The sequence below is a fragment of the Porites lutea genome, chromosome 2 (assembly GCF_958299795.1).
Source record: "Porites lutea chromosome 2, jaPorLute2.1, whole genome shotgun sequence".
NCBI lineage: Eukaryota > Metazoa > Cnidaria > Anthozoa > Scleractinia > Poritidae > Porites > Porites lutea.
Genome location: NC_133202.1, coordinates 35,305,840 through 35,314,405, shown reverse-complemented (window position 1 = coordinate 35,314,405; position 8,566 = coordinate 35,305,840). Strand labels below are relative to the sequence as shown.

General features: G+C 39.4%; 1 protein-coding gene and 1 long non-coding RNA gene across 2 annotated transcripts in view; one reads left to right on the top strand and one right to left on the bottom strand.

Moving 5' to 3' along the window:
- LOC140928476 (uncharacterized) overlaps positions 1 to 4,177 on the top strand; it is a 5,291-nt gene extending 1,114 nt beyond the window's left edge. Inside the window, exon 2 of the long non-coding RNA XR_012164648.1 lies at positions 2,901 to 4,177. This is a non-coding gene — a long non-coding RNA (uncharacterized lncRNA). The remainder of the gene's footprint in view (positions 1 to 2,900) is intronic.
- The window catches only part of LOC140926105 (uncharacterized), an 81,214-nt gene that overhangs the window by 29,319 nt on the left and 43,329 nt on the right, over positions 1 to 8,566 (bottom strand). The window lies entirely within an intron of this gene.

The window sequence follows — 8,566 nt, the reverse complement described above, 5'->3', positions numbered from 1 at the left end:
TCACTATCATATGTGCACCGATGTGTACCTGCAAGGGTCATGGCTAAGAAATGAGAAAATCGTGGGCTCATGTTTACCGGAAGATGTAAAGGCAGTTTCGCGCGCTTTTAGCTGGGCCGCTTTCATGCAGGAGCGAGCATGATGGAGGAAGGTAAGCTGATTCTTTCTGTAATTGTATTATATTGCCACGATTATTTAAATCTTTTTTAGTAGAAGAAGTTTTTTCAGGTTAAGTGACTTAAAATAAAACCCTTCCTACAATGGCTACGAGAGAGACATTTCCTCAATTTCGTTGATTGTTGATGATCGCCTTGTTTGGTTTCACTCTGTAATTCAAACCGGTGACTTGCCGCCATTTCTTCAAATCTTACAGATACCGATGTCGTCGTTGTTAGCTCGGAATATCAAACCGAGACGTTTGAGAGATGGGCCTTGCTTTAAAATGTGTAAATAAATCAACAGTATATCTACCTTAGAAATATTCTGATTTCCTCGTATTTGGCGGTTCCGTAAGCGTCAGAATTAAGAGGAGAAGGGCAGCGACTTTAACTTCTCACTGATAATATTCAATGAAAATTGAGACAAAATATGCCTAAAATACACGGTGCATTCAAGCCCCCTCCACATCTTCGAGTTGTACAAATAATACATTTGTTACTAATGAACTATTTAGTTTTGGAACTGCATAAACAAGAACCATGATACTCGGACAAGATTGTCGGTTTCAAACTTAACCACTACCACTTATTGGCGTGAATGCCTGGAGCAAATACAATTGTCGATCCCCGAGTGAAAACCAGCCAAGAAGGACACTCTTGGGAATGGAATAAAAAATATACATAAACAAAAGTCTTAGCCGAATCTTCCGAGCTAACAATGATAACATCGGTATCTGTACTGGATTTGAAGAAATGACGGCAAATCACCGGTTTGAATTACAGAGTGAAACTAAAGACAATCATCAACAATCAAGGAAATTGAGGAAATGTCTCTCGTAGCCATTGTAGGAAGCCGAAAAGGGTTTTATTTTAAGTCACTTAACCTGAACTGAAAAGCTTCTTCTACTTAAAAAAATTAAATAATCGTGGCAATATAATACAGTTACAGAAAGAAACAGCTTACCTTCCTCCATCGTGCTCGCTCCTGCAGGAAACTATAGTGAACATTTTACTAGAAAATTAAGATACAAGTAAAAAATTTAACATCCAGTCTGCACAGTCTGCAGTCTGCATGGTCTGCGTTTCAACATGACCGGCTCTGGAAGATAGGCTAAAACTTACCATACCTTGTGGCACAAATTTTTTGTGGCAGTTTGTTTTTGCAGATGTAGCATGTATGTGAGGCAAGGAGTTTGGACATGATAATTTATTTTGTTATATGACAAAGTATTAATTTTTACAATCAATCCTGGCTGACCTGCAGCTAGTTAAGCTAACCGAGGCAGATCAGTCTCACAAGTTCTAAATATTACAGATAACCCGATGCTGCTGGTAAAAAGAGCAATTAAAGGGACACAGTCGCCTATTGGGCCATATATTAATATACAGAATCCAAGTTCAAGAGTTCAGTAAGAAGGTTGAACCTTTTTTATCTGAACTTATCATTGTGGGGTGCTATGAAAAAAAATTTGTGACGAGTTTGGAAGTGTGCCGACTTAAGTTGCCATTATTGTTCTGTTGTTTCTTGGTTAGATTAGGTAAGTCCAAATTTTGCTTGAGTACCTGTCTAAAAAAGATACTTTAAGAGAAGATAATAGATAAGAAATTTTCACTCCAAAGGTTCATTGTGGTTCTGGGGTGAAATTAGTCACCTATTTTCTGGTGGCCAATCACAAGGAAACAAGCAAACATTTCAAGTAGCCCACGTTATTTTGTGATGTACCAATGTTTATTTTTTGTTGTTGATCCCTCCTGTGGGATTCATTCTCTTGTGATCTTGGCTGCATAAGGATTTTGAGAAATTCCAAAAATTATTTTACAAAATTATATAAGTAGTATAATTATTATTATTGTTCCTTTCTGCTCAGTTTTTGAAATTGTTTCCAAAATTTTTCACTCGTATCATTTTTCAACAAAGTTATGACTCACTTGATATGTATAAGTGTTTGCCACTAAGCTCTTCTTTGAGCCCCTTCTGCAGTTGAGGTCAAACGAGAAGGAAGCCCAACGAGGGATAACAACAAAATTAATATATTCATCACAAAATAGCGACTACTAGGCTACAAGCATTTGCTTGTTTCCTTGTAAGTTGCTGCCAAAAAAAAAACATGACAACACCATTAATCTAACCCCAAATCCACACTGAACTGTTTGAGTGAAAATTTACCATCCTTTATCTTATCTTAAAGTATTTCCTTGGTGGCAATCGACCAAAATTGGACTTACCTGATGCAACCATGAAACAGTCGTGCAATAATGGCGACTTATTAAGTCAGTGCTTGCAAGCTTGTCAAAAATTTATTCATGGGGCCAGCACAACAATGATTACAGAGTGATATAAAAAAGCAATTCAACCTTCTTACAGAACTCTTGAACTTGGATTATGTAAATTATCAGCCTTCATACCCACCTGGGGACACTTTTGTGATCAATTAATCACAAGCCATCTGACTCCACAAGTATAAAGCTAGCTGTACATCACATGTATATTCAAACAGTATTACATGTTGTTTTAAAGAAGGGATTCCAGGGATAGAACACAATCCAGTGGCATTACTCAGTTGGTAGCATTTGTGAATAATTTAATTAAAGGGAAAAGAATTAAGCCTCACTAAATGTGACAGCTACAGATCAGTGACCACTACTGGTTTTTCAATGAGAATATTTCTCTTGACTACAGATGCTCTGAAAGTTAAAAACAAATCTATCAAAAATAATTGATTTCTATATTATTTCACCCAGAAACTTGAGAAAAGACTAAAAGTGGTTACAGAAGATGAGAAGAAGATGCCAGTCTTAGAAGCCTTACATTCAGCCTTGATTTCGTCCAATGAGTCAGATGAGGAGGTTGATGTTCTCAGAACAAGGCCCCTAGAGTGGAGATCAGAGGAGGTTTCCATGTTTTTTTCACAATTTGGACTCTCGCTATGGAAGAAGTATGTCCAACCAGTAAAAAAAGCAATCTTTTAACAGAAGGGTTGGTCCTCCAAGTACAAGAGGCCGTAATGAAGTTCCTGAGTCATTGCTCTGGGCCATTAAATTGTAGTTCTTTTCATTTTTTAATGCTTGATAACAGTGGAGCTTCAATACATTTTTAAAAGTAAATCAGGGAAAAATCTTGTTTCAAGACTTATTTCAGAACAAATATGGCACTTGAAATTTCTTTAACAGTGTGCTATTGCCATTTGGGGTTCCACTGGTCGACATATATTTAACAATTTATTATTCCTCACGCCCGAATGGGCTATTGACTCAGAGGCCATGAGGGCGAGAGGAATAATTTATTGTTTTAGTAAAATCCAACTAGTTGGTCCAAAATATCGAGACAAAACAAGTTTAGCTAGCAAAAACATTGTTCAGCCGCCATTGTCTTGGTTTTCAAAGCCGGTGCTTTTCGCTACTAGTGGGCTATAACATATGGCCTAGTAGTAGCTCAGCCAATCAGAATGTGACATTGATAATAGACCACTAGTTGGATATTACCAATTAACTATATTCCAGGTGATTTTCACCAGCAAACCGAGAGAGTACTCATTCTTAAAGGAAATACACTCAAAATTCCACTCAGTACGAGCACACATGGACTTATTAAACTAAGGAGTGGATCAACTTCATTTTGAGCTTGGAAACAGTATTTTTTTAAAGTCAATGTGTGCTCGTATTGAATAGAATTTTGAGTATAAATATAAACTTTACTACAGAAAACAATTTGTAGGCAAGTGGAATGTTAACTGAAATTAATCTGTACATGCCTTACTCGTTTCATAAGTTAGCATCGATATCTCCCGACTGTTCTTATTTGGATCAGTTGGTTATCAGTAGATATATTGTCAAGAGTGCTCTGAATTGTACTGACCATATTCATTTGATAACAGAATTTTGTGAATATCTTATCTATGATTGAATGCATTTTTATAAATAGTAGTTTTAGTTTACTGTGGAGTGGTCATAATCAATTAGAGGCATTCTGTACTGCAGACGATGAGTTGAGTTGCTGATAATAAAAGAGTTCAGAAGTACATTGAGAGCTTTTCATTTCTTGTTTCCATTGAGGGATATCGGGGACAGAATCGAAGTATTTATTTGTCGTTTAAAGCACCTATGGCGGGTGCCGGGAAAAACAAAACTGCAACAACGAATGTTAAATTTTGAACGAAAACACCAGTGAATAAAGGACTAAGTTACATTCCAGCGTAAGATCACACTGGAAACGTAGAAGATGCGCGAAAATAAGCGCAATCGATACGGAAAACGGCGCGTTTTCCTGGAGAAAAAAGTTTTGAAACGATGGAAAACATCTCATTAACCGATGGGTGAACGCTGGGGAACATGCTGTTTCCCGGCATTTTCTAGTTGTTCGCTACCCCAGAAAACGCGAGAAAACTCACGCAGAATGACGGAAAATGTCTGTGAATTCTTTGTTTTGCCACTTGAAAACACCAGAAAACACCGAAAAACGCGATGTTAAGTCACTGGAAAACTGCGGTGAACAACGGAATACGATCCGTTCCCCATGTGTTAACCGTATGTTTTCCGTGTGTTTTGCTTGTATTAGCCGTGCGTTAACGGTCCGGTTAACACCAGTAAAACAAGCGTTTTCCTGGTGTTAACTGAGCCTGAAAACTATCGGATAATGGAACGAATACTCAAATTCACCGGCCAGAAAACGACGGGAAAAGAGTGGATTTTACGACCGGAAAACGCGAGAGAATTGTAGCAAAATGCCGCGTTTTCGAAAATTAACCGAGGGTTTTCCGAGACGGTGAATGCCATATTTCTTGCCGTGAAGGGAATGCATTACTGGTGCCGAGAGCGCACTGTTCAGACGTGTTAAGTTGTAGATCGCTATAGGGTCTTTATTAAATATTTCAACTATTACCGGGACAGAAAAATTAAGGAAAGAAAACCAAGCGTTACGAAAAGAAACTTTCGATATAATGAACCAATGGAAGAAAATTACTGAAGAAATTTCGCAAGCGCAGCTGCAAGCTGCAACTAAGAACGGGGAGCATACTAGACAGAAGATGCATGACGAAATGTCACCAGGCAAAAAACACTCTGTATAATTCATGTCTGATCAGTTTGACGTCTTCACTTCTTTTAAAATTGCTGCCACTAAACAAATCCAGCGGCTGACAAAGAGAGTTGATGAGATATCTATACTTTGCGATCGAAGTACGAAATCTCTTGACGTCTTTGAAGACTATTGTTAACAATACAACGTTAAAATCGTTCCATTACCGGTCGTAGCAGAGAACGAAACCTCCGAACAAACAACGCAAATCTGCCGGAAAATTTTTTCTGCACTGGGAGTCGAGGATGTTACAGCAAATTAAATGATTTTGATATCGCTCATCGGGTTCCTCCTCGCGCAGCTTCAACAGACCGAACGCTGTGATATGTAAATTCGTTTGAAGGATTGCTGAGGATAAGGTCATGGCTAAAAGAAATGAAGCGTCGAACATAGCGGCAGCGGAATTGGATTTTCCAGTCAGTGTGGACGTCACACACTTTAGTTGGTTACGACCACTTAACTCAAGGACTGCAGGAACTTCTCCAAGAGAGTAACATATCTAATTACAAATTTGCTGGGTAAAAAATGGAGTTTCCGACCTGCGAAAATCTGAGACATCAGTATTTCTGAGGTTAAAAACTCCCGTGACCTTACAAGACATTATTGGAGCTTCATAACAAGTTAAGTCAATATTCAATCTCGTTTGACTTTTGCTAAATGAAGGTACTTATAAATAAATCTGTGGAAAAAGATTCTAAATCTACACTCTGCTGCTTGAACTATAGTTTCCCTGAGTTGAGGCTGAAGTTGTTGACTCGAGTGGCAGTTAACATGTTTAGGAAGGCTTCGTCACGCTCTTCTTGTGTGGAACCAAAAACGATGATGTCATCTGTGATTCCCGTGACATCAGGTATAGTCCTGTAAATGTCATCCAATCGTCGTTGGAAGATGTCTTGGGACACAACTATGCCGAACGGTAGGCGTCTGAACCTGTAACGACCAACTGGCGTATTGAAAGTACATAGCGTACTGGAATCGTGGTCAATGCAATCTCTACGTGCCAGTAGCCTTTCGTCGTGTTCACTACGGAGAAAAATTATTTTCCATGAAGCAGGAGGAGGATTCGTCAATTCTCCTGCTGTAGTAATGCTCTCGCCAAATTTTCTTATCCAAGTCCATGGGGTCTAGGCACAGTCTGACCTTCTCCTTTCCATCTGATTTTTCTTTGACATTGCAGACAATCGAGTTAACCCAATCGGTGGGCTCTGTCACGTCTGTGGTGATGTCTTCTGTGATCATCTTATCCAATTCGGCTTTATACAGTGGTAATTTGTGAACCGGTACTGAGCGCGATGGGGTTGACTACTGCCTCAGGGTTGTCTATAAGCTGGATGTGATATTTGTCGTCTGGAAATCTGCCGATCTTGTCAAAACAATCCTTGTATTCCTCTAACACAGTGGATTTTGAAAGGCTCATCACGAAGTCACCTGGTTTTTCTTGGGGTCGCGCTTGAGGGGTGCAGGGCTCCTGGCAATATCGACAGTATTGAACTTCGCGGAAGCTGAATTGCCTTTAAAGGTTATCTTGAAGGTGGAAATGCCTAAGTTGAAGATGGTGTTTCCTCCTCTCTTCAGAACAGCATTGCAGGGCTTGAAGTCCAGACAAAGACCGAGTTTTTGTGGGTCATCCGTAGTCAAGAAACAAGTGTCTGCTCCAGAATCAACCTTCATTGGGATGCAGCGGGTATCGTTACTCTTGACTCTCGGGGTAAATACTTGTACTAGGCACTGCATTCTAAGACGTAATGGTACCAAGGCCTACTGTTATTGGTTCAGAGTTGTCATCGCTGCCTTCATCATAATCCGTGTCTTTTTCGCCGTTTACCTGATCGTTTGCAGGTATATTTCCTGGTCTCTGTAATCTGGACCTTGTACAATCTCTTTCACTTGTTTTGGTGGTTTCTTCATGCACCCTCTCTGAAAATGACCTGTTTTCCCACAGTATTGGCATTTAGCACGCGCAGCTGGGCAAGTATCATCAAAACTATGTTTATTCCCACTACTGAAACAGCCATTGATTTTCATTTGAACCTGGACTTGTCTGTTGGTGGTACTTGGTGTCGCGAGTCATCCTTCCGTCGATTTGCGCCGATGCCGTATGCTCGGTTAAAGCTGCAGGTGTATTTGGCTTCTTTTTTCTTCTCACAGAGTGTTTACTCGCATCATGGCCTGCCTGTGCAATTGCTTGCATTTACGCCTTCGTGCTTTCCTCTGTCTTGGCTAGGTCATAGACTTGTTTGAAAAGTAAGAGAGTTTCCTGTGGGGAATGGCATCCTTCCTTCCAAACAACAACTTGTCCCGGAGGGTTTCCTCTTTTAATGCATGGTCGTAGCCGCTGTCGTCACCCAGTGTCCGGGCCCTAGTCAGAAATGCTCCTGGGGGCATGTCTCTTTGTTTCAGGCATCGCAGTTGGTATCTTGATAGGATTTGATTGCTCTGGGGGGTTGTGTGTATGCTTCAAATTTCTCAAATATTGGTTCTAGTTTGAGTTGGTCCTCGTCACTTGACCATGTAATTGTATTATATAGATTTCTAAGCCTTTATCGCCGGCCTAAAGTAAAAGCAATCTCGCCTATTTATCCTCCGCTTTGTTTGCTAAGCAGTTGTCGAAGATGAGGTGGCATTTTAGTTTGAAAATTTTAAACCTCTTGTGTGGGTCTCCGGGAGTCGTCCAGTCCATCGAAAGAGCCGTAAACTTGTCCATAGTTGACATTTAAGAAATAAGATAAGATAAGAAAACAAGAACAACAAAAGCTGGTTTCCATTAGGGGCGTGCATGAATCGATAACTAGTAAATAGTAAATACAAAATATGAAATTGTACAATCTAAAGTACACGCTACAAATATTGTAAAACTTATACTCCATACATTAAGTATTCTAAAAGAGAGCGATAGAATCTAAAATAAATTTTATACTAACCATAAAAATAAAAAGAAATACTAACAAGACGTATTATCCATTAAGGTTCTAATTAAGGCCTATGCGATTTCATTTTAGCTGTAAATGACGCAAGGGTCTCACAACTTCGGATCTCCTCTGGTAAATCATTCCATATCTTAGCTCTATTGCAACTTGGACTGTTTTTGTAGGAATCTCTTTTGTGTAGAGGAAGGGCAACCTCTTTTGTTGAAATTCTAAGATTATCATTACTATTGATTGCGTGGGCTTCTGTAAAGGTATTTAATAGTCTGGCTCGTGTCAAGCCATGAAGAATTTTAAACATTACTTTAGCTTTGTTTTTGGCCTTTCGTTTAGCAAGAGAGATCCAACCTAGAGCTTGCATGGCAATTTCTGATTGACCAGTCTCCTTTCTGCAGTTCATAATCACTCTT